This window comes from Pteropus alecto, unplaced genomic scaffold (genome assembly GCF_000325575.1).
Source record: "Pteropus alecto unplaced genomic scaffold, ASM32557v1 scaffold114, whole genome shotgun sequence".
In the NCBI taxonomy this organism is placed as follows: domain Eukaryota; kingdom Metazoa; phylum Chordata; class Mammalia; order Chiroptera; family Pteropodidae; genus Pteropus; species Pteropus alecto.
Genome location: NW_006435793.1, coordinates 1,864,293 through 1,886,775, shown reverse-complemented (window position 1 = coordinate 1,886,775; position 22,483 = coordinate 1,864,293). Strand labels below are relative to the sequence as shown.

The 22,483-nt window shown below is 37.6% G+C and overlaps 1 protein-coding gene, 1 long non-coding RNA gene and 1 pseudogene across 13 annotated transcripts in view; 2 read left to right on the top strand and 1 right to left on the bottom strand.

The window, feature by feature from the left end:
• Positions 1-8,078: 8,078 nt before the first annotated feature.
• On the top strand, positions 8,079-8,197 carry LOC112479482 (annotated as a pseudogene).
• A 4,545-nt stretch (positions 8,198-12,742) lies between these two features.
• On the bottom strand, positions 12,743-18,655 carry LOC112479455. Its single transcript, XR_003046204.1, has 2 exons — positions 18,559-18,655; positions 12,743-13,773 (listed from the first exon to the last, which is right to left on the bottom strand). It is a non-coding gene; the product is annotated as an uncharacterized LOC112479455 (long non-coding RNA).
• The window catches only part of STX17 (syntaxin 17), a 51,431-nt gene continuing 47,595 nt past the window's right edge, over positions 18,648-22,483 (top strand). Inside the window, exon 1 of one of the 12 annotated variants that reach the window (XM_025046576.1) lies at positions 18,648-18,696. The gene's annotated coding sequence lies outside the window, so the exon portion shown is untranslated. Of the gene's footprint in view, positions 18,697-18,731; positions 18,880-18,904; positions 19,047-19,084; positions 19,227-22,483 lie in introns of those variants that run through there. The other 11 variants (XM_015589102.2, XM_025046579.1, XM_015589096.2 and 8 more) reach the window with 11 other exon arrangements.

Here is a 22,483-nt window from a genome sequence, read left to right as displayed (position 1 = left end):
AGACCTATATTGGGAATATGTCAAAGTGCTGAGTGACATCTCAGTAAAAGGCCTGGAGCAAGAGCTACGGCTTCTCCCAGGAAGCCTGCTACACCCACTGTATTGGAAAAAAATAAAAAATAAAAGGTAGAAGAGGAAAAAACACTTAATAAATGGCTGTGAGCAGTTTCTGCCCTGCAAGAAGATACCTTGAAGCAGATTATCCTTTCTTTCAAGAGGAAAAAGCCCTGAATTGGCCCTTTAGTTACACAAATATAAAACAAGCATCCGCCTATTCTCGGCAAGTTCTGTAATGTAACCTAAATGCAAATATTTTAGCCTAAAAAGTTAATTGTCTATGGTATAAATATAAATTGTCCCAGCTAGGTATTAGCAGCCAGAATTATGCATCTACAGACTTTGTGTTTTGGGGGGAGAAATGTTTATTTTCTCTGTATAGACTTCAACTGGATGTTTTTCACCTAGTAGTTGCTTATTCCTGTGGAGATGTACATGCCTTTATGTGCAGAAATAGAAAGCTGTGAGGAAGAGAAAGGCAGAAGGGATGTGTAAGGAAGATCTTCACCTTGCCCTTGCTCCAAGCCTACTGTTGAGATGGCACTCAGCACTTTGACATATTTCCAATATAGGTCTATCTCTTTCACGCATGAATGAGAAATGGGTATTTTACTGAATAGCTTATTAAAAATCTGGGCTTGTTTTGCTCCTATACATGGGGCATGTGGTTAAGAGCATGGGCTCTGGAGTTAGACCATCTTCATCTGATTCCCCCTCTACCATTACAGGCTGTGTTGCTTTGAGCAAATTATAACCTCTCTATTCTTCATTTTCTTTATTTTAAAATGGGAGAGATGCTAGTTGTTCTTCTACAAGGCAGATGTGAAGATTGAAAGAGATTATCTAGAAATATTTACTTAGCACATAGTAATACCTCAATAATTTTCAGCCATTGTTATCATCTAGGGGTTAAGGCCGAACAATCTAGAAAATACTGATATTGGGCTGTCAATGATTTAATTGTCATGTAGAACCAGCAGGTGAGGCCATACTCCTGTGGGTAGGCTGGAGTCTCTTCAAAGTTCCAACTGCACTAATCCCAAGATGTAGATCCAAGGGGCAGATGATGGAATGAGAAGTCGAAGATAGATGTGAGAAATCAGCCATAAATGAGAAAGAAATATTTACAATGAAGTCCCAGATCTCCTGGGAGAAATAGAGAACCAGTATATGAAATTAATGGTGGGGCTTTTGTGATGCCAGAAATAAGACCCTCAAATACAGAATAGATGAAGGTTGCTCAAGCTCTGGTTCATGGAGATGTCTCAGGATGACAAGAAACTTACGTGTGAGATAAAGGGGAGTTGGGTCTGCAACTTGGGGTACTTACCCACAAGTTGTGAGGAACACACTAAAGAGGATACCATTTCTGTTCCTATTGCTGTTAGAAATCATTTCAAAAGTTAGTGGCATAAAAAAAAACAATTTTAACATACTCATGGTTTCTGTGGGTCAGGGATTTGGATGGAGCACAGCAGGGATGGACTGTTTCTGTTCTCTGATGTCTGGGGCCTCAGCTAAAAAGGCTTGAAGATGGGAGTAACTTGATGGCTGGGGTTTAGAACCATCTGGAGGTACCTTCATAGTTGATACTGGCTGCTGATGGGACCTCAGTTGGAATGATGGCTGAAAAAAGTACAAGTGACCTCTCCATGTGCTTTCTCTGCATGAGATAGTTTGGGCTTCCTCAGCTTGGTATTTGGGTTCCAAAAGTTAACATCCCAAGAGAACCAGGCACAGACATGATTATTTTTTTAATCTAACCTTAGAAGTCACGTAGTATCACTTCTTCCAAAGTCACAAGCCCACCCAGTTTCTAGGGAAGAGGACATAGGTTCCACTTCTCTATGGGAGGAATGTCAAAGTCACATTGTAAAGAAGAGCAAGTGGGATGACAGTTGTTCTTTTGGACCTCTTTGTCAAGTGTATTCTGCCACAGATGGATGGCCCTACCGAACTACTCTCTTGTCTGGCTTTGGGGGAATTTTTTTAATGTCCCTACATACCTGGGACTCAAAAGCTAAGTGAGAAAAGTATTGCTCTATTTGGGTGTCCAATAGGACAGCATTCCTTTAAACGTTAGATTAAGAAAAGTTGACTGCATGTGTTAGCATCCGGAAGAAAAAAAATCTCTTCCAACACAGTAAGTGGAAGAACAGGGACAAAACATAATTTTGGAAAAGTCAGAATCAATGGGAGAAGATCCTGTCTGGAGAAACAATGGAGGACAACAGTGGCAGGATGCAGAATGGGGACAAATGGCAGATCAATGATGGCCATAAACAAAAAAAAAATAGTTTCTGAGAAATATAAATAAACAATCTTAACTTACAAGGCGTAGGCAACAAACTGGGTTTTTTCTTTGTTTTTTTTTTTAACTAACGGCCCTCTGAGAGAAATTATTTATTGTTAAAGTGTATTTTGTCATATTTAAGAATGACAGCTCAAATGGGGACTATACTTCTAAGAGATGGTGGTATCTCAGAAGTACATGGTAATTTACTATTATTATTTCTCATAAATTTGTTATAACAGGTATACCATGTTCATTTCTTATTATATTTAGTTTTTTTAATGTTAAATTTTTTATTTATTACACCAAGTATCCAATATTCTAATTTGTGTTATTTCTGAATTTAAGTTACACTTTCTGGAGTTTGTCAAACTATTTAGTCATCACTACCTGAAACATTTTAGCACCAGGTGGCAGCAAAATCTGAGAACTGAGATAAAATTCTTGGCAGGGAAGTAAACACCTAATTAAGAATTTACCTAAAACCTCAAGATGATTAATAAGGAGTAGCAAATGCATTACTTCCCCACTCCCCTTGTTTCTATTTAGATATTCTCTCTCCTTCCCTCCCACCCTCTCTCCCTCACATTTCAGTGAGTGATTATCCAAATTGTGCATATACCCTCCCTTCCCATAGCCCCCATATACTCACATATACTCTTATAAACGCAGAGAATATCCACCAACCAGCCAAGTGCACAGTGCTAAAAGTTAGCTTCAGAAGGGCAAGAACGAGAATAGCCCAGGGTGTATCGAAAGCCAACAGAGTAAACCAAATTGAAATCTCTTAGGAAAATCCAGGATCTAAAGAAACAGAGACCAAGTTCAAATACCAATTCCAAAGGGCCAGAAGTAGAACCAAAGTCAGATGACTGAATGAGACAAAGAGGAGATGTAAAAAGCAAGAGCAAGAAACATAACAGTAACTCACCTTCAGAGGTCAGTGAGGGCACAAGCCTGGTCATTTTGAGCTGGCTTAAAGAGACAGAGAAGAAACTAGAGTCATGCTGTCTTCTTAGATGTATCCAGTGGTTGACTACATCACCTCTACAAGTTTGTCCATTCTATATGGGCTGGCCAAAGAACAGAGTTCTGGAATCCTTTTCTGATTTTTCTCCTGTACTTGCTGGGTGATCCAAACTGGTTGTACCCAAGCTTGCAATGCGTCCCTCAGCAGATAAGAGTTAGTGCTAATCTAGTCTTGCCAGAAGAGATGGTAGTGATTTTGGATGGCAGTTCCAATTTGCTCTTCTTTAAGAAGCACTGCCTTAGTCACTTCAGATTTTATCTGGCTAGGGCCTGGTACTTAAGCTGTCAAACCGGAGAGAGATGCATACTTTTAAAACACAAATACAAAATCATTTTAAAGTCCATTAAACAGAGTTTTTAGTTGGAAAGAAACTCAAAATTGCTAAGAAACTTTATTTTCAGATGCTTAATCATGATATACTTCCAAATAGTATTTTTCAATAATTATATTTTGCAAGCATTTAAAAAAAGTAGGTGTTGGAGCTTTTAGGCATTTTCAATCCTTTTTCCTACTTGTTATAAAGGCCTACAATTCAGTCCTTGGAACATGTGTCAAACTCTCAAATTATACACCATCATTTGAAGAATCTCTAAAAGGTTTGGAAGGGGATCTATTGTAATCTTTCTTTATTCCTGAAGCTTTCCACACAACTGCATATTTCATTGTATGGCTGTGAAAATGGATGTTCATGTCATATGTCTAAAGAAAAACAAGTCTTTGTTCCATGGAGTATTTCAGAAAATTCACAGGTGTTAACAGATGGGAGAATGCCAGCTTTTGCTCCTAGGAAGAAAGGACTTATTGTGGTAATTGCCTCTTTAGAAGTAGTTGTGTTTATTTCTGGCTTTGCAAATGAAGAAGTAGACTGTCTTCACAGAGCAGGTGTTTGTGGACAACTAGCAATAAGATGGAATCAAAGTATCCCATGCTGAAGAGTTGCTAGGTGCCCAGAGAGGCCTCAAAGTATCCTGGCATGATCTCCTTGTTCCTAGGGCTACACCTCTGGAACCTGATTCAGCATCATGGTAAGAGTGGATTTCCCTCCCTGTCACCTCTCTCAGATGGAAACCCACTAACATGATCTGATGTATAAACCAGGAAGCCTGTTTATTAAACTTATAACTAGGGACTTAGATCCTCTGATAAGTATATTCTTCTATAGATAGATCTACATAGAAAGCCAAATAATTATCAGAAGTCTGCTGCACATTAGCAGAGACTAAGAACAAGGGGAATTAGCACATTAGTCCAGTATTTAATAGCATTAACTTTGATATAGCCCAATGGACTTGTCTCCGTAAGGAACAAGACAGATTAAATCCCCCACCATTTCTTTATTGAACTTGATCTAATAGCTTTTCTAGTTCTGACATTTCATATTCGACTTCAACTTGATTTCTATTTACTTTTGGTACAAATGAAAGCATATTAGGAACTAAAAAGGGTCAGACAAACCACAACAAGAGAGAACTGTGGCTCAAGATATATGAGCAAGAAAGAGTGCTCTTAATTATTCTGCATGATTTTAAATCTCTAGACTGATATATTCTATCCCATAATATACAAGAAACACAGATACTTTTTATTGTCTTCTGAGACATTTTGAGACATCATAGAGTGGAGAAGAGGTGCTTAAACACTAGAAACAAGTGTATGTTCTGATTTTCCCAGTAGAAAAATGATTTGAACCTGAAAAGACAGGACAAGTAAGTCTAACATAAACTTCTGGGAAAATTTAGACAGATTGTTGAGCATAGAAAAGAAAGCAGTGATCCCTTGGAAGGAACATGAGTTCACTACAAATGCATCAGCCATTCAACCAGTTCATCATTTACATGCTAGGCTGGGTTGTTAGTAGACATGTTTATTCATTGGTTTATTAGATTTAAGATGAAACTCAAACATAGATCATAAAATCAATTCGATGGTATTTGATTTTATTTCTAGTTCCAAATCAGTTAATGTAGTAGCAATTATTTATTTTTCAGAAGTTTGGGCAAAACTGTAGTAAGTCCACCCTAACCAAGAGTCCACTCTACCTCTTTAGTCACTCTGAAGGCAACTTTTTAGTTCTAATAATATTGCCTTTATTTGGCACATCTCTAAATTCCTCTTTCAGAATTCTTTTTTGAAATTACTTTCTTCACAGGTTGAAAGTCATTGCCCTTTGAATAATGGATTTTAAAATTTTCTAGAAATAGTCAAGACTATTAAAAACAACAACAACAAAAAGATAAATTTTGATCAGCTAGTCAATTGACTGAGGGGGTAGGAAAGTGGGGAAGGCAAAGATCAAAGATACACACATAAACCAAGAAAAGCGATTTAGTTGAGAGTCTTATAAATTGATCCTAAAAGTAATCTCTGAATAGGGCTTTTCTAATGGAGGAAAATGTCCTTAATACTTTTGAATTTTTAAAGATTATCTTGCTTTCCAATGTTTAAAAATGCAAGTTTAAACTGATAAGGGAGATTGAATATAGGAAGACATACAGACTTCTATTTCTTTCTTCTGATCTAGCAATGTAATCCGACCATTACCAATATCTTTTAGTAATAGAACAGGTTTCATTCCATTTCAAACACATTTTTGTATGTATGATTTTTTAAAATCGTGATAACAGATTTTATCTTCTAACGTTCTTATAGGCTATAAATCTTAGCTCTTTTATTTAAACTTAAATAGAATTTTAAAAACATATAAGAACAAAGACCGGTAGTTTTAAGTTTGTATCTTTTAAAAAATTATTTTGAAAACAAAATTCAAACTTTAACTTTAAATGCAAAAATATTCAGTTACCAATAGATTCACATTATATTCAAGTATTCTGTTACACATGACTTTAATCAAATTTTAAAAGTTAGAATATCAGTGGTAGTACCAGAAAGAAATGCATGTAATGTTATTTTTCCAATATGCCTCATCCATGCAAATTTCCCCAGGTGACATTTCAAATATTCTTCATCAGAAGTTAATTGAATAAGAAATAAAAAAATCTTTATTTATAATTTAACCTTATTTCTGAGCATTAAAGATAATTTACATATAATTCAACAAAATATTTTAAAAGCACAAGAAGGGCTGAGCGAGTATTCACATTCATGCTTTAAAGTCCTGAGGACCTGCTAAGTTTGACTTAGGCATTCTAATAGCCATTGCGAAGAAAGACACAATCAATTCAGTGATCTATGAAGTTTTAAAAAAAAGTCTATTTAGAAGAGGACAATATTCTAAATTCTGAAGTCTGACGGTGGAGAAGCTCAATCACTTGCTAACCTACAATATTTTCTAGTGGTAAACTGATGTGGTTGAAAGTGGATTATGTAATTTGTTAGGAGTACCTAAAATGCAATTCAGACTATTTCACTCCTCTGCTCTAAATAGTTCAGGATCTCCCCACTGCCTATAAATTAACTATAAACTTCTTGTTCTGACATTTGAGGCCATCCTTAAAACCACATCGAGGTGAGCTCCCTGAAGGCAGATAGCATTTCTTATTCAATATTGTGTTGCCAGCGTTCTCACAGGCCTTTGTGACACAATAAGTGTCAACCGATGCTCAAAGATGTTACATAGGACTCTCAATCAGCCAAGAAAGTTCATGGAAACCTCTCCAGCTCTCATCTCTCTGTAAGGGCTGATCCTGACAGTTTTACCTGTTGAATGATGACCAGTATCTTCAAAGTTGATAGTAATGATAATAATGTCTCCATTACCAATAATAGCTACAATAACATCACTTTGTATTTGTATTCTACAGTTGACACAAAAATTTTAATCTATTCTCACAACTAGCATGCCTTGTGAGCCAAGTAGTGATCCTGATAGTACTCTACAAGGCAGAAGACAAGTCCTCGTTAAGTGGTTGGTAGATGCCATTTCCTCCTGATTTGAACAATGGAATGCAGTCTCTTCCTCACCTTCAAATCCTTATGGCATTTGGTTTACATCTCTTATGACACTTACTAATAACTCCATACATTTTTATATAGTGTGTTAGTTTACGAAACACTTTCTCATACTAAATTCTTGTTTCTATTTTATTCTCAGAGCTTCGTTTAGAGAAAAAAAAATCCTCTCCTTATCCTGAGGACCCCGCTGCTCTCTCCACCTCTCTAAAAATATAAAAAGTGAAAGCTACTCAGTAGATTACACCACCCACCACTATTACCACACTCATTTTATCACCCTTTAAGAACCATAGAAACTTTTTAGGTCCCTACTCTCTGCCAGATGCTGGGATAATTTTTTATAGATAACACTATTTCAGTTTATCTCTTCTTTGCTCTTAGGTTGTTAAATTTGATTCTCTCTTCAAAAAAAAACCAGCCAAATTCTAGAAATAAAATTTGTACTTTCCTTCTCTGTGGATACTCTAATGAAGAAAAAGGGTAGTGATGCTGAGAAGGAACCGACACACTTTCTGAAACTATGCTGCAGTGACTGATTTAGGGAACCGTTCTGGCTGGAGTTCAGTAGGATGGTGTAACACATCGGGTGGATCAAGGATGTGTTGCTAAGAGCTGCCAGTTAGGGGAATTTCTGATGAGACATCATCAGGTAGGAAGAGATTCCAGCCTACGTGTTTTGGTGATGAGGCTCTTCATTCCTCATCTTGGTTCAGAGTGACAGTTTCAAGCCAGAAGGTGGCTGGAGAAACAGAACCAAGATGAAGGCCACTACCAAGAATCTCCTGGGTCAACGGCCATGCCACCCTGAACAAGCCCGATCCCTCCTAATCTCAGAAGCTAAGCAGGGTCGGGCCTAGTTATTACTTGGATGGGAGACCACCTAGGAAGACCAGGTGCTGTAGGCATAAAAAATAAAAAATAAGGGATTGTAAGCTGACTTGCAATCTGTGAGGTCAACCAAGAGTTGCCTCGTCTAAAAAAAAAAAAAAAATCTCTTGGGTCTGAGGACATAAAACCCCCTGTGCCAAGATGTGGCATTACACAATTCCAGGGGACACTCTTCAAGTGGAATACAACATGCATGGTGTTCTTGGAGTTGTGCAACATGGCGTCCTCCCTTTGGTGTCTGGCTCTGTTCCTCCATTCAACTGGCTGCGTGTCATATCTATGTTGGAGACCCTCAAGTAACTGGAAACTCTCAGGCTTTCATAACTCCTCTGATGATTTACTTATTGGTGTCCTTATTTCAGTTCATTTAATGGCTTCCTGTAACTTCCTGTTAAAGATGTTTGTAGGTGTAGGGCACAATGGGATTCTCTAGACATACTGAATGGGAACATGAAGACCAGTACCATGCCCAATGTATGATTCCTCTCACAGCATAACTCAAGACTCCTTGTGGATTTCCCTGGAAAAAAAAGGTTGACTTCACCCAGACTGTGTGGCCTCCATTCCTTTAGCTATGTTTTCCTGAGGAAAGCATCACCTTTTGAATACATTGAATTAGAAATTATTCTAATTCCTATTTGGAGTCTGGTAACTATTTCCTGTCCACCCGTTAGGACCCTGTGGTTCTCAAAACTGACTCTACTATAGAATTATCTAGAAAACTTTAAAAAATTTATTAATGTCTGGTTTCTATATCAGACCAATTAAACCAGGATCCCTGAAGGTGGGACCCAGGCAATCACATTTTTAAAAAGGTCCCCAAGAAGCTTTGTTGTGCCATCAGAGTTGAGAAACTATGCCCCACGTGGTTCTCTTACTCTTCTTCTGAACTCACCCTCAGTGACCAACTGAGCTTCAGAAGGTTTGCCCAGCTGGAGCTACTCAGTTGTGAAACTGAAGAACGGGCCAGTGAGATCACAAAAGTGATGAGACAACTTGTCACTTAAACATATTTATCAAGTGCCACATTCCAGGCCAAGTGCTCAGATAACCTATAATAAATAACACAAGGTGCCTGCCCTCAATAAGTTTCTGCTCTAGTTAGAAAGACAGATAGATATAAGAACAACTGTACTGCAGAGCAAAATTAAATTGAGGTATTGTGGGAGCAGAGGGTGGGGAAATAAGGTAAGTTTTATGGGAAGAGAAGGGATTTAAGGTGAGTCTTCAGGGAAGAGTAATATTTTGATCAATGAAAAAGAAGCAGAAAGCATGCCAAAGAAAGGACTAGCATGAGCAAAGGCATAGAAGCAAGGAAGCAGATAGGACATTAGGAATTATAGGAACCTGATAGAGCTTCAAAAAAATGGTGGGCTATGAGGCTGAAAACTTAAATGAAAACTTGGCGGGCCCCAGAACCCCGCACAAGGAATCAGTAGGTGTTGGGTGAGTCTGTATGATGTGTGTCTTAGATGGTGGGGGCCATAATAACAATTCAAAACTAAATGGTGCCATGACAAGATCTTGAACAAATGAGAACATGATCAACATGAACTTTGATAAATACATGTGAGGTAGTCATTTATCCTGCCCTCTGTCAACCTTGCTTAACCTTGCCCACTGCTCTAGGGACCTGAATATACCTCTGCTGCATTCTTTGTGCCTTTTACATATGTTCTCTCTGTTCAGAATGTTCTTTCCTCCCTTCTTTGATGACTCCTTTCTACTGACCAACCTCTGAAGTCACCTTCTCTGTGCTTTTTTCTGTAGCACTTTTGTACGGATAGCTAAGAATAGTGCTTGCTAATTGTATTTATTGCGACATCCATCTTTCCCTCCAGATTTTGAGCCCCTAGAGGACAGGAATGGGAACTTTCTAAACTTTCGATAACTAGGACTCACTCAGCAAAGTGGCTGGCATGTTGGCCATGTAGACTTACTAACTGAATAAATGGGAAAGCATTTATCAGATGATGGAAAGATTCAAACTTAGCAATTATGTTCTTTAATGTTTGAGTATAAGGATTCAGAAAATTTTTTTTTTCCATATTTAAAACCATTTGCTCAGGCTTGAAACATTTCTCTTCAGAAATGTTCACTTATATAAGCAAAGTGACAGTTGCTGAAGCTATCAATTTATTTTCATATAGCAAGGAATGTTTCTTTTTTTAGTAATAATCTGCCAAAGATATATTAAAATTAATATGTCTTTGGTCAGTGGAAATATAGGTATCACTTAAAAAGCCCCTGCGATCCACTGAGGCCTACAGAAGAGAAAAAAATCCCCTAAGAGGTGTGACAATGAGATTTGGGGGCTTGCTGGACAAATAGGGAAGGTGCTGCTCTCTGTGAATTTTGTTGATTTCCAATTCCTGAAATGTATTTCACTAGTTGAGGGATTAAAAGGTTTACTGGTGAGAGTGTCAGTTGTCAAAGGATTGAGGGTAGATTCTCTAATCCTATAAAGGAGAGCTCTGGCAGCTTTTCCAACAGGAATCTAGAAATATTTGGTATCTTAGAAATCATTTGTTATACTCTTAGTTCTTCTATAACAGTGGTCCTCAACCTTTTTGGCACCAGGGCCCGGTGCTCCTATGAGAATCTAGTGCCTGATGATCTGAGGTGGAGCTGAGGCTGTGATGCTAGTGCTGGGGCGCGGCTGTAAATATGGATGAAGCTTTGCTTGCTCTCTTGCCACTCACCTCCTGCTCTGCGGCATAGTTCCTAACAGGCCAAGGACCAGTACCGATCCTCAGCCCAAGGGTTGGGGACCCCTGTTTTATAACAATCCTGCAGCTCCTGGAAGAAAAGGCAACTTTCATGAATTTAATTTTTGCATTGTTGCTCTCATATCCTTTTTGCAAGGCACTATATTTCTCCTTGAAGTTCTATTGGCTTTTGCCTCATGTATTTTGATGCTCTGTTGTTAGGCCCATACACATTAAGGACGGTTAGGTCTTCTTGGAAAATTAACCCCTTTATCAATATGTAATGTGCCCCCTCTTTATCCCTGATAATTTTCCTTTGTTCTGAAGTCTGCTTTGTTTGAAATTTAATATAGCTATTCCCACTTTCTTTTAATTAGTATTAGCCTGGTATATCTTTACATTTAAAGTGGATTTCTCGCAGAAAACACAGTTGGGTCATGTTTTTTGTTCACTCTGACAACCATGTTGACAAAAAAATCGGTGTATTCATAGCATTCATATTTAAAGTGGTTATTGATACAGTTGGTTTAATATGTTCTATGTTTGTAACTGTTTTCTATTTGTTGCACTTGTTCTATATTTCTCCCCTGCCCCTTTTCTGCCTTTTCTGATATACCAGTTATACTTCTTTTTAAACTTTTCTTAATGATTACTCTAGAGTTTATAATATATATTTACAACTAATCTAAGTCCACTTTCAAATTACACTATACCACTTATAGGTAGTGCAAGTACCTTATATCAGAGTATTCTCAATTCCTCCCTCCTATCCCTGACAACATTCTACCATTTATTTTATCCAATACATTGTTAGCATTATTACTTTGAAATTATTAAATCAATTAACAATAATAAATAAAAAATATTTTAACTTCATTTATACTTTATCCTCGGCTCTTCCTTTATGTAGACCCAAACTTATGGTCTATATTATTTTCTTTCTCTCTGAAAAAACTTAACATTTCTTGCAGAGCATGTCTTCTGGCAATGAATTCCTTGAATTCCTTTTTATTTTTTGGTCTGAGAAAATTTTTATTGTTTCTTCACTTTTAGAGGAAATTTTGCTGAATATCGAATTCCAGGTTTCTGTTTTGTTTACCAACATTTTAAATATTTCACTCTACTCTCTTCTTGCTTGCATGGTTTCTGATGAGAATTCTGATATAATTCTCATCCTTCTTCCTCTATAAGTAACATGTTTTTCCTCTCTGGATTCTTTCAAGATTTTCTCATCATCTTTGCTTTTTTTGTTTTTGAGTTTGAATATGATATACTTAGGTATAGGTTTCTGGACATTTGTCTTGCTTGGTTTTCTCTGAGCTTCCTGCATCTGGTTTGGTGTCTGTCATTAATTTCAGAAAACTCTCGGCCATTATTACCTAAAATATTTCTTCCACTCCATTCTCTTTCTCCTCTCCTCTGGTATTCCAATTATGTATATGTTACATCATTTGAAATTATCCCACAGTTCTTAGATATTCTGTTCTGGGTTTTTTTTCCCACTCTTTTTTTTCTCTTTGCATTTCAATTTGGGAATTTTCTATCGTTATATCTTCAAACTCATTGATTCATCCCTTGGGACTAGATCCAGTCTACTGACAAGTCCATCAAAGACATTGTTCATTAGTGTTTTTCACTCCTGGCATTTCCTTTTGATTCTTTGAGTTTCCTCCTCTCTGCTTACAGTACCCATCTGTGCTTGCACATTGTCAACTTTTTCTATTAGACCCCTTGCCATATTTATTAATCATAATTATTTTAAATTCCTTGTCTATGCCATATCTGAGACTGGTTCTGATCCTTGCTTTGTGTCTTTAGACTATGTCGTTTCTTGCCTGTTAATAGGCCTTGAGATTTTTTTTTTTTTTTTTTTTTGATGAAAACCAGATATAATGTATCCGGTAGCAAGAACTGAGGCAAATAGGTTTTTAAGGTGAGGTTTTACCTTAATCTGTTTAGGAACTGGGCTGTGTTTAATGTTTGCAGTACCAGCAGGTATCAGAGCCTTCAATTTCCTCCTTGTTGTCTTTGGATTTTCCCCCAAACTCCTTCTTACATAGAGACTGTACTTTGCAGCTCTTTTGGCTGGAATCCACTGTTATTTTACTAGAGCACTATGTATGTGGTGGTAAGGTATAGGGGAAGGGGAAGCACTATATAATTCTATGATTAAGTTTCAGTCTTTAGTGGGCCTGTGTCCTTGGGCTGTGATCTTCACAAGAGTTTCTCAACCTTTCCCTCTTAGGAGAGACAGGAAGAGTAGGAGGGGCTGCAGTTGGGTAATGTTTCCCCTCCCCCCATAAGTCTCTGGCTGTCTTTTCCCCTGCTGAGTAGACCTTTGGTATGGAGAAGACTCTGGGTATATTTCAAAATGGTTTATTTCCCCGTCCTCTGCCAGAAACAGGAGGATTTTTTCCTTGGCTCTTCGCCTTCAGAATCTGGTATGGTTCCTAGAGGTAAAATCTGTGGAAGTGTAGAGTCTCTCTAAGACTGTAGCTCCCAGAAGTTTCTCACGCTCACCATAGTCCAAACTCCAACTCCAACAATTTGTCAAAGTTACTGTTTAAATTTTCCTACCAGTTTAAGACTCCAAGGCCTTCTGTTTCAGGTAAGATCATCTTGGCTGTGATTTTCCATGTTTTGGGGGGTGGTCTGCCCTGCAATCTCAATTCTCTGGTGAGTTCAAGAAAATAATTGATTTTAAGCTTGTTCGGCTTTTTTTCTTAGAAGAATATGACTGATGACTTTCAAGTTCTTTACATGTCAGAGTTGAAACAGGAAACCTTCAAAACTCTGTGAAAGCAAACTTAAATAGTATTTTGTCATTTATTCCATTACAGTTGGCTCTCTGTATCCATGGGTTGTGCATCTGTAGATTCGACCAACTGTGGATCAAAATTATTCAGAAAAAAATGTTACATTTTGTTGCTGATGTATACTACGTAGCATTAGGCCTATGGTGGTTGTCTGTACTAAATATACACAGACTTTTTTTCTTGTCATTCCCTAAACAATACAGTATAACAACTATTTACATAGAGTTTACATTGTATTAGGTATTATAAGTAATCTAGAGATGACTTAAAAGTATATGGGAGAATGTGCATAGGTTATATAAAAATACTATGCCATTTTATGTAAGAAACTTAAGCATCCTCAGATTTTAGTATCGGCAAGGGGTCGTGTAACCAAGTTTCCCCACAGATACCAAGGGACAACTGCATTCTCCTTCACATTTCCTCTGCTCTAATCAAATTGAACTCCTCAGTATTCTTCTTCCTGATCTTTTCCCCAATCCCACTCTGTGCCTTTCACCTGGAATATTCTCCACCAATTGTCCCTCCCTCTCCACGCATCCAAATTCAACTCATCTTTCTATGTCCACCCCAAATGTGACCTCTCCTACTATTTCTAGAATTTCTAGATTTAATGCCTCCCTCCTCCAAACACCTACCTTATAATCTGATCTTTTTTTTTTGACACATCACTGTCTACATTTTATTATAGTAATTTGGTGTCTTGCTGCCACTTCCAGTGCTTTTCAACCTTTTCCCTGTCATGCACAAATAGAAAATGATATTTATAAAGCAAAACCAAGAGAGAAAGCTGTTTTGCCACTGGCCCCGTTACACTGGGAGCTGGGAAAGTTAATGTCTCCACACACTTGTAACACATTCAAGCACAGGGGTTGAGAAGCTGTCTTCTACCTGCAGGTACCGAGGGCCAACTGTAATAAGAAACAAAGTTAGAAAACAAGGTTGGGCCCTTGTAATATCCACCAATTTGCACGTCTGTATATCATGTGATATTGACATTCATGATAATAATACCTAAGCTACTGCAAAATTCAAGTGTCTTTTAAATTGCCAAAGTTTAAATAGAATTTAATATGATCTAATGGTAAGTATGTTCACTGTGTTTTCATTGCAAGCATAGTGTAAAGTAAAGCTGCATCTTTTGAGAGTGAGTTGGATGGTGAAGGGTATGGGTATGAGGAATTAAAGTCAGTGAATAAAGTAAAAAAATATTTTACAGAGTAAAAATTACTCCTGAAAATTGTTTAAATTGCCCATAAGATCCATTAAGCATAGTTTTATTCAAATGACAATATGCAATAATTCTTGGGCACAGTAAGTTTTGAGAATAATTAAGGTAATGAAAAGAACAAAAGGTAAGGAGAGGAGACATCCATCTGGGTACTTAAGCTATTTTACACGTAAAATGATCATCAAATTCCTAAGTGGTGAATGGTTGATGAGTGGAGAATTCAAGTGTTATTGATTGCCTGCAGAGTTTACTCCTTTTGGTTTAATATAAGGTCTCTATAACCTTATATAAACAGATTGTTTGGTGATGGGTGTGTGTGTGTGTGTGTGTGTGTGTGTGTGTGTGTGGTGGTAGCAGGGGACAGCAAAGCAGAAAGTGGAGAGGATTAAGAGCTAAAGTCAGTGAACAAACACTATGTATAAGTTTAAGATGATATAAGATAGAAATAAATGGGATTTTGTTTCTACAGCAGAACTCTCTTGACTGAAAGTAGCAGAAGTTCACTTGAACTAGTTTAAGCAATTAAATAAAAGCAGGGTGGGGGCTGGGGATTTTTGAAGGTTTTGGGGTGTAACCAGACCTGAGTGTTGGAATGCAGTGTTGCCTCAGGAATAAACTGGAAACAGGAATTTTGAATGTGCTGCAAACTGTTTCCTTTTTCTGTATCTAATCATGCTTACCTCCCTCCCCTCTCTTTCTATCTTTTGCGTGTCTTTTGATTATATTTCCAAAGGGGTGAAGGGCTTTAACAAAGGTAGGGATTACTGCTGCCATTTCACCAGTATTTTAGAGAGAAATAATAGAATATTAAGGAAGTATCTATTCCTTGTTTACTAAGACATTTTATTTGTTTTATATCAAGAATTGCCAGTTATTTATTTTACCTTCTCACTGTGGTATAACTTATGTTCATAAAGTACACAAATCCTAGGTATAGAGCTTGATGAATTTTCACATATGAAATCACATCAGATCAATATATAGAACAGTTTCAGCACCCCCAGAAAGCTACTTCATGCCTTTTCCCAGTTAATCCCATCCCAAATGTAACCACCATTATCACTTTAACCTTTCTTCATCTCAGTTCACAAGATGGTTGGAATGATAGAATGCACAAAGAAATAGAATGCATTCAGAACTACAGTAGATATTTCAATAATTCATGACTAGAGAAAGAACTTAGTGAAGGTAGTAGCTTTTAAATGTTTTTGAACATGACCTACAGTAAATAAACAACTTTTTTTAAACATCATGATGAGGACATGCATATACTCATCTCTCCACACTTATAAATAGCATATATGAGCAGCATGGCTGCATCTTATTCGCCAGTCTATGGAACAAAAAACACGGCCACCAAAAGTTCTGCTGTGAGCATCTTTTCCACTCAAGAAAACAGCCAGACTAAAACTAGATCCTAGTCCCAACCCCAAATTCCTGGGAAGGTATCTTATTTTTCCAGCTTTACCAAGTATCTGCTCCTGGAACAATTCACTAAGGTCTGGAATGTGAATTCGTCCCTGGACGAAATGGCTGCCAGAGGCTCATTATCTGATAGCATGCACATCTGGTCAAGAGAAACAGTTCCCAATAAGGGAATGGGCCGGGAAGATAACCTAGGAGGTCTATATTATTGTGCCAAATTTGAATTTGATTCTCAGGTTCTCCATATACTTGCTCTATACTAGAAAAATTGTTTATTTATTCATATAATTACTATATGTTCTCTTAGTCTGTTTCAAGAACTGTGCTATGTTCTAAGTAAATCATATTATATACTTTTCCTCAAGAAACAGCTTTATTCAGGTATAATTGACATATAATAAACACATATATACATATTATACACATATTTAAAGTGTACAATTTGGTAAGTTTTGACATATGTATACACTTATGTAACTAACTAGTACCATAATCAAGATAACGAACACTTCCAACACCCCTAAAGTTTCCTCATGCCCCTTTGCCATCCCTCTGTCTGACCCCACCCCTTTTAGCTAGTATTCTTAATTCTTCAAATAGGTTCTGTAATTCCCTATAAACACAAATTCGATTGTTATTTTTGAAAGTGATCTTATTTCCCACTACATTTTTAAGTTGATAACTGTCGTTAAAGAAAGCTTTCTCTAGACACTTCATTGAACTTGTTTTAATTTATTCCTTTGGGTTTTACAAGTAAGCAACCACAATATCTGAAAAGAACTTTGTCTGTCTGTCTGTCTATCTACCTACCTACTTACCTACCTATCTGTTTGGCCTTCCTGGTTCCATTAGGACCAGGAAAATTTTGGCTAGTAGCATTAGGACTACTCCTAACAACTTCGGGGCCCAGAGAGCGAGTACAAAGAGGTCCACACAACAAATGTTTAAATATTTAAAGATTACAAATCAAGCTAACAAACTGTTAGATTAAAAGTTCTATCCTGCTACTTCAATACATCTAACTTATAGCAAACATACATATAATAACCTAAAAGGCTAGGTTTGAATTTAGAATCTTTGAGTGCTATGCCTCCCTGTAGTCCTTGAGATAACTTTTTCACAACTTGAATGATCTTTATTTCAAAAAGATCTTGTTTAACTGACCCTTGCATAAAAAAAAAAAAAAAAAACATTTTTGCATGGTATTGCCTAATATTTTAATTTTTTTCTTAAATTAAAATTTTATAAGTAACATTCCTAGAGTAACACAAACATCAGCATGTATTATACCCACAAAGACAATCCAAATTGCTCAGAATTTGTGCTTTATTTTAGAAATTGTCTTTCAAGGCTTTCTTACAGGTTCCTAATTTTCCTTGGTCCACAATTTCTAACTCTACTCCCACTACACTGGAAGACTCTAAGACTTGAGTTTCTTTAGCTATTACTTAAACATCTTAATTACTTCTGAGGATAATACCATCAGTGGATTCATTCTAAGTAAGTCATCTGAATATTCACAAGCACATATAAAAAAGGCTGGGTCTGGAAGTTAGGCTATCCAGAGAGAAGGACATGCGACCTGGTCAGGGCTTCAAAGCCAGACACCTGCTTTTTCATTGGTGACAGCTGGTATAACTGGAAGAACTTGGGATGGAAATTAGGAAACTCAGTTGGAGTTCCAACTCTGTTACTAACTGCCTGTATTGGAGTGAGTCACTTAAAAATCTTTGTTGAGCCTCAGTGTCATTAGCTATAAAATTGGAATGAGGACACTGGCATTAAGGCCTCCACCACTTTTGACGGGGAAATCACAACTTGTCTGAGCTTCGATTTCTGCACCTGTTACAGTTAAGACTTGTGCCCTCTCCACCTCACAGGTGTTCTTTGTGGGGTTTTTTGGGGGGGAGGGGCGAGAGGAAGAAGGCACAACCTTTCTGAGCTTCGGTTTCTACATGTGTAAAGAGCTAAGAATATACGGACAGCCCGCCAATAAAACTGGATTAACAGAGGAAAATGGACAAAACATTTTTGCGAAATGTAGAGGGCTATACAAATGTGAATTGTCTCATACTTAAAACTCAACAAACTGACCTAAGAAGCGTTTTTGAGTCTTTCCTACTGGCTCTAGCGTTAAAATCCCACTACATAAATAACGACCACGTTTTAAAAAGATTCTCGCCGGTGTTTGTACTCACCTGAGCGCAGACCACACCCCTCAAGGCCGCGGCGGGTGGGGGCGTGGCCTAGCCCAGTGGGCCCAATGAGAGGTCCCTCCCTGTCGCTCCCGCGCCTGCGCCTTGCGCACCGACCGCCCTCCAGCGCCTCAGCGGGAGGTAAGGGGCTCGCGGGAGGCCGTCTCAGGGGCGTCTGTCTCTGAGCCGCAAAGTGGGCCTGGCGCGCGGGAGGGGAGCCCCGCGGCAAGCGGGGCGTCAGGTCAGGTCGGAAGTGCGAGCTGGGTGGGGACTTCTGCCTCCGAGAAGTGGCGGTTTCGCTTTTGGAAGCACTATTGAGAACGGGTATGGCGAGGCGGCCGATGGGACCAGCCGGGTGGAAAAGTTCCTGGCGTCTGTCATGCCCCTGACGCACAGTGGGCCTCAGACCGTCGGAGTTCCCGGCGTCTCGGTCTCGAGACGGGCCCGCGCATCTGTTCTCTGGTGGGGGGCGTTTGGTGTGTGTGGCCTAGGTGCGCGGTGGGTGACACTGCGAGGGGTAATGGGGGGCTCGGGAGTTGTTGGGGGAGAACTGGGAACAAGAGGTCGGAGCCTCCTGTCAGCCAGACCAGGAGGTGATTCACAGAAGGTCCCACATCTAACTCCCTCCTTACCTAAATTCGGAATCGGAGGCTCTGAGAGGAGACCATACGGTAGGACCAAAGGCCTTGACTTTTCGTTCCAAATTCAGTACCCGTCTCCCAGTCAGAAACACGGGGCGAGGAGCCTGAGGAATTTCAGTGCCACCAATGTGGTTCCCCCACATTGTAGGATCTCTAGGCTGATGGTGGATGTTCACTCTTGGGCGGGGGTGTTCCAGCAGTTTTGGCCTTTTTCTGAGAAAAGGGACTTTCCAGTTATCAATAACCTCCTAAGTAATTTAGTTAACCTCCCAGTACTTTTTCCTCATGGGAAACATGAGTATCATAGTATCAGCCGATAATAGTTGTAAGCACTAAAAGATAAAGTTTATAGCATCAGGAAACTCCTCCTCCCAAGTATTAGTGCAGTGAATATGATTGTAGTTCTTTGACTTCTAAATGTTTGCTGTCTCATGGGAAACATCAGTTCATTCATTAAAGACTTTATTTTGAAATAATTTTATAATTTTAAAAAGTTAAAAAGTAAGAGTCCTTTTCAACATTCTTTGAGATTAACACCTGATATAACCATGGTACAATTATTGAAAGTAAGAAATTATCATCTGGACAGTACTAAAAGATTTCATCATGCTAATGACCTTTTTCTGTTCCAGGATCCAATCCAAAATCCCACATTGCATTTAGTTGGCGTGGCTCCTTAGTCTCCTACAATATGATAGCTCTTCAGTCTTTCATGACCTTAACACTTTTGAAGAATCCTAGTCAGTTATTTTTTTTTTTTAATTTTTCCTCATAATTTAAGGTCATGCATTTTTGTTGATACCACAGACGTATATATGTGCCCTTCTCAGTTAATCATTTGAGGCATTGGGGTGCATTAGATATGACACACTGCATTTGATGATATTCTTGACCACTTAGTTAAGGTGGTGTCTGCTGAGATTCTCTAATGTAAAGTTACTATTTTTCCCATTGCAATTAATTGATATCTTGAGAGAGAACTTTTAAACTATGCAAATATCCTGTTTCTCTTCAAAGTTTCACTTGCTGATTTTAGCATTCATTGTTGGATCTTGCCTTCAGTAATAATTACTGTGATATTATGATGGTGACTTTGTTGCCCCCGTTTCTTCATTTATTAATGTTCTTCTGTAAGGAAGAGCTGCCTCTTCTTTCCACTTATTTATTTACCCAGTTATTTATTTGTATCAGTATGTAATAATTAATTTTCTTATACTTTTGTTATTTATTTTATGGTTCACATTGTTCCAGCTTTGACCATTAGGAGTTTTTCCAGTTGCTTCCTATGCCCTTTTGACAAACCCTCATCCTTTTTTGAGAAGTTCCTTTCTGACGCCATAAGATACTCCAGGCTTATCTTGTGTTTTCTGGGCCCCAGCCCTAGAATCAACCACTTTTCTAAGGACCCCTAATTTATTTTTTTGGAAGTGTGTTTAAACATCAAGATCTAGGAGCTAGGTATGCTCCTTGTGACTTAGGTATCATTGCTTCTAATGCCTGGCATATGCACATATATCAGCTACACACACACATTCAATGGAGATATATATACACATATTCTATGAAAACGTATATATAGATTATCTATACACACACATATATATGTGTACAGAAAGATTTTATTTTTGTATTTTGTGCGTGTATATATATACATATATAGACATACATCTATATATGTCTATATACTACTTATATGTTTTTTTAAAAAACGAAGTTCTGATACCTCTGATTCTAATCTAGCAGCACAGGGTTCATTCTGCTTTTTGCTCCTTATTTGTAACTTCTTTCTTTGATAGCAAGAAATCTGGTTCTCATGTTCCAAAAAATAATTTTCTTTTTGTTCAATCCTAGTACATACATAATTTCAGTATTTCTAACCAATACTCCCATGAAAAACAAATGTACTAACTAGAGAACAGTATAGTTGTATATAGTTCTTTTTGTCTTTAGCCTTCTAATGTCCAGTTAAAATACTGTTTTGTAAAGTTACCTGAATTAGTTATTTTCCCCCTTACTTCTTTCAATGTGATTGTAGTATGCTATTTGTAATAGTTAATTTTATTTTTTATAGTTTGTATTCCACTCAGGTTCCCCCATATACTGTTTTAAAAAATTTTTAATTTATAAAAATTCACTTTGTGGTTTACAATTCTGGGTTTTGACAAATGCATATAATGTGTATCCATCACCACTGTCATAATACAAAACAGTTCTATCACCCCAAATATTCCATTACACATTTTTAAAAAAAATTTCACCTTCCATAGTTAGATTTCTTGCTGTCACCACGTATTTGACCCCTTTTACCCCATCCACCTCACTTATCCTCCCTCTCCCCCTACCCTCTGGTAACCACTAATTCCATTACACTTTTTAAAAAATGTTTAACACAACATCTCTACAGAAATTCGGGAAATCAGGCATTTTTGTGTTTTTTTCTTTTTCATATGTATATTCTAGTTTGATGTTAATGTAAATGCACTTTTTGTTTTTGTGGTTTAATTATATCATAAATATGTTCCAGTTTTCTGACTGAAAAATCAAGAAATGCTGAAATACACCTTCATTATTCAATCACACTTTTAAACCACGTTTTGTATATTGAAATAAGACCTTACCTTAATAGCTTACAAACATTGGAGCTATTTTATGATCAGAGCCACTGCTGGACAACTTTGTGTTTCGTTAACATCATGAGTTATGCAATTATTTGTATGTTATATTTTTAGTTTTATATAGGTATTTTATTATTTTATAAAAATGGAAATGGTGGAGGGAAGAAAAAATACTGGCCAGAAGTAGACCAACAGTTGGAAAACAAGTTGAGAGGTTCTTGAGGCAAAAAGTCTTCCCTGAGAGATGGGCATTATGAGGCAGCAGGTCTGGGCATGGAAAGCTGAGGGGCAGAGTCATGTATAACTCTGACCTAGAAATATCACTTTGGAACACTAAAATGACAGCTATCATCATACCATAGGGCAACAGTGAAAACAAGCTAAATATTCAATAATCGGAGTTTGTTAAATAGTGTAAACTGCTTAGTAGAAGAGAAAGCAGAATAATTGAGTTATATCTCAAATGATACATAAAGTTTAAAGGCAGATGGCGTATAAAAGAGAATCTAGATAGAAGGAACATCATTGCAAAGGCAAAAACAGATTAGATGATAATAGGTTGGGTGGATCTGCTTATGAACATTGTATTTTCTTGTTGAAATAATAGGGAGCTCTTGGAAGTTTTTATTCAGAGAAGGAACAAGTTGCAGTTGGTGTTTTAGATATACAGTG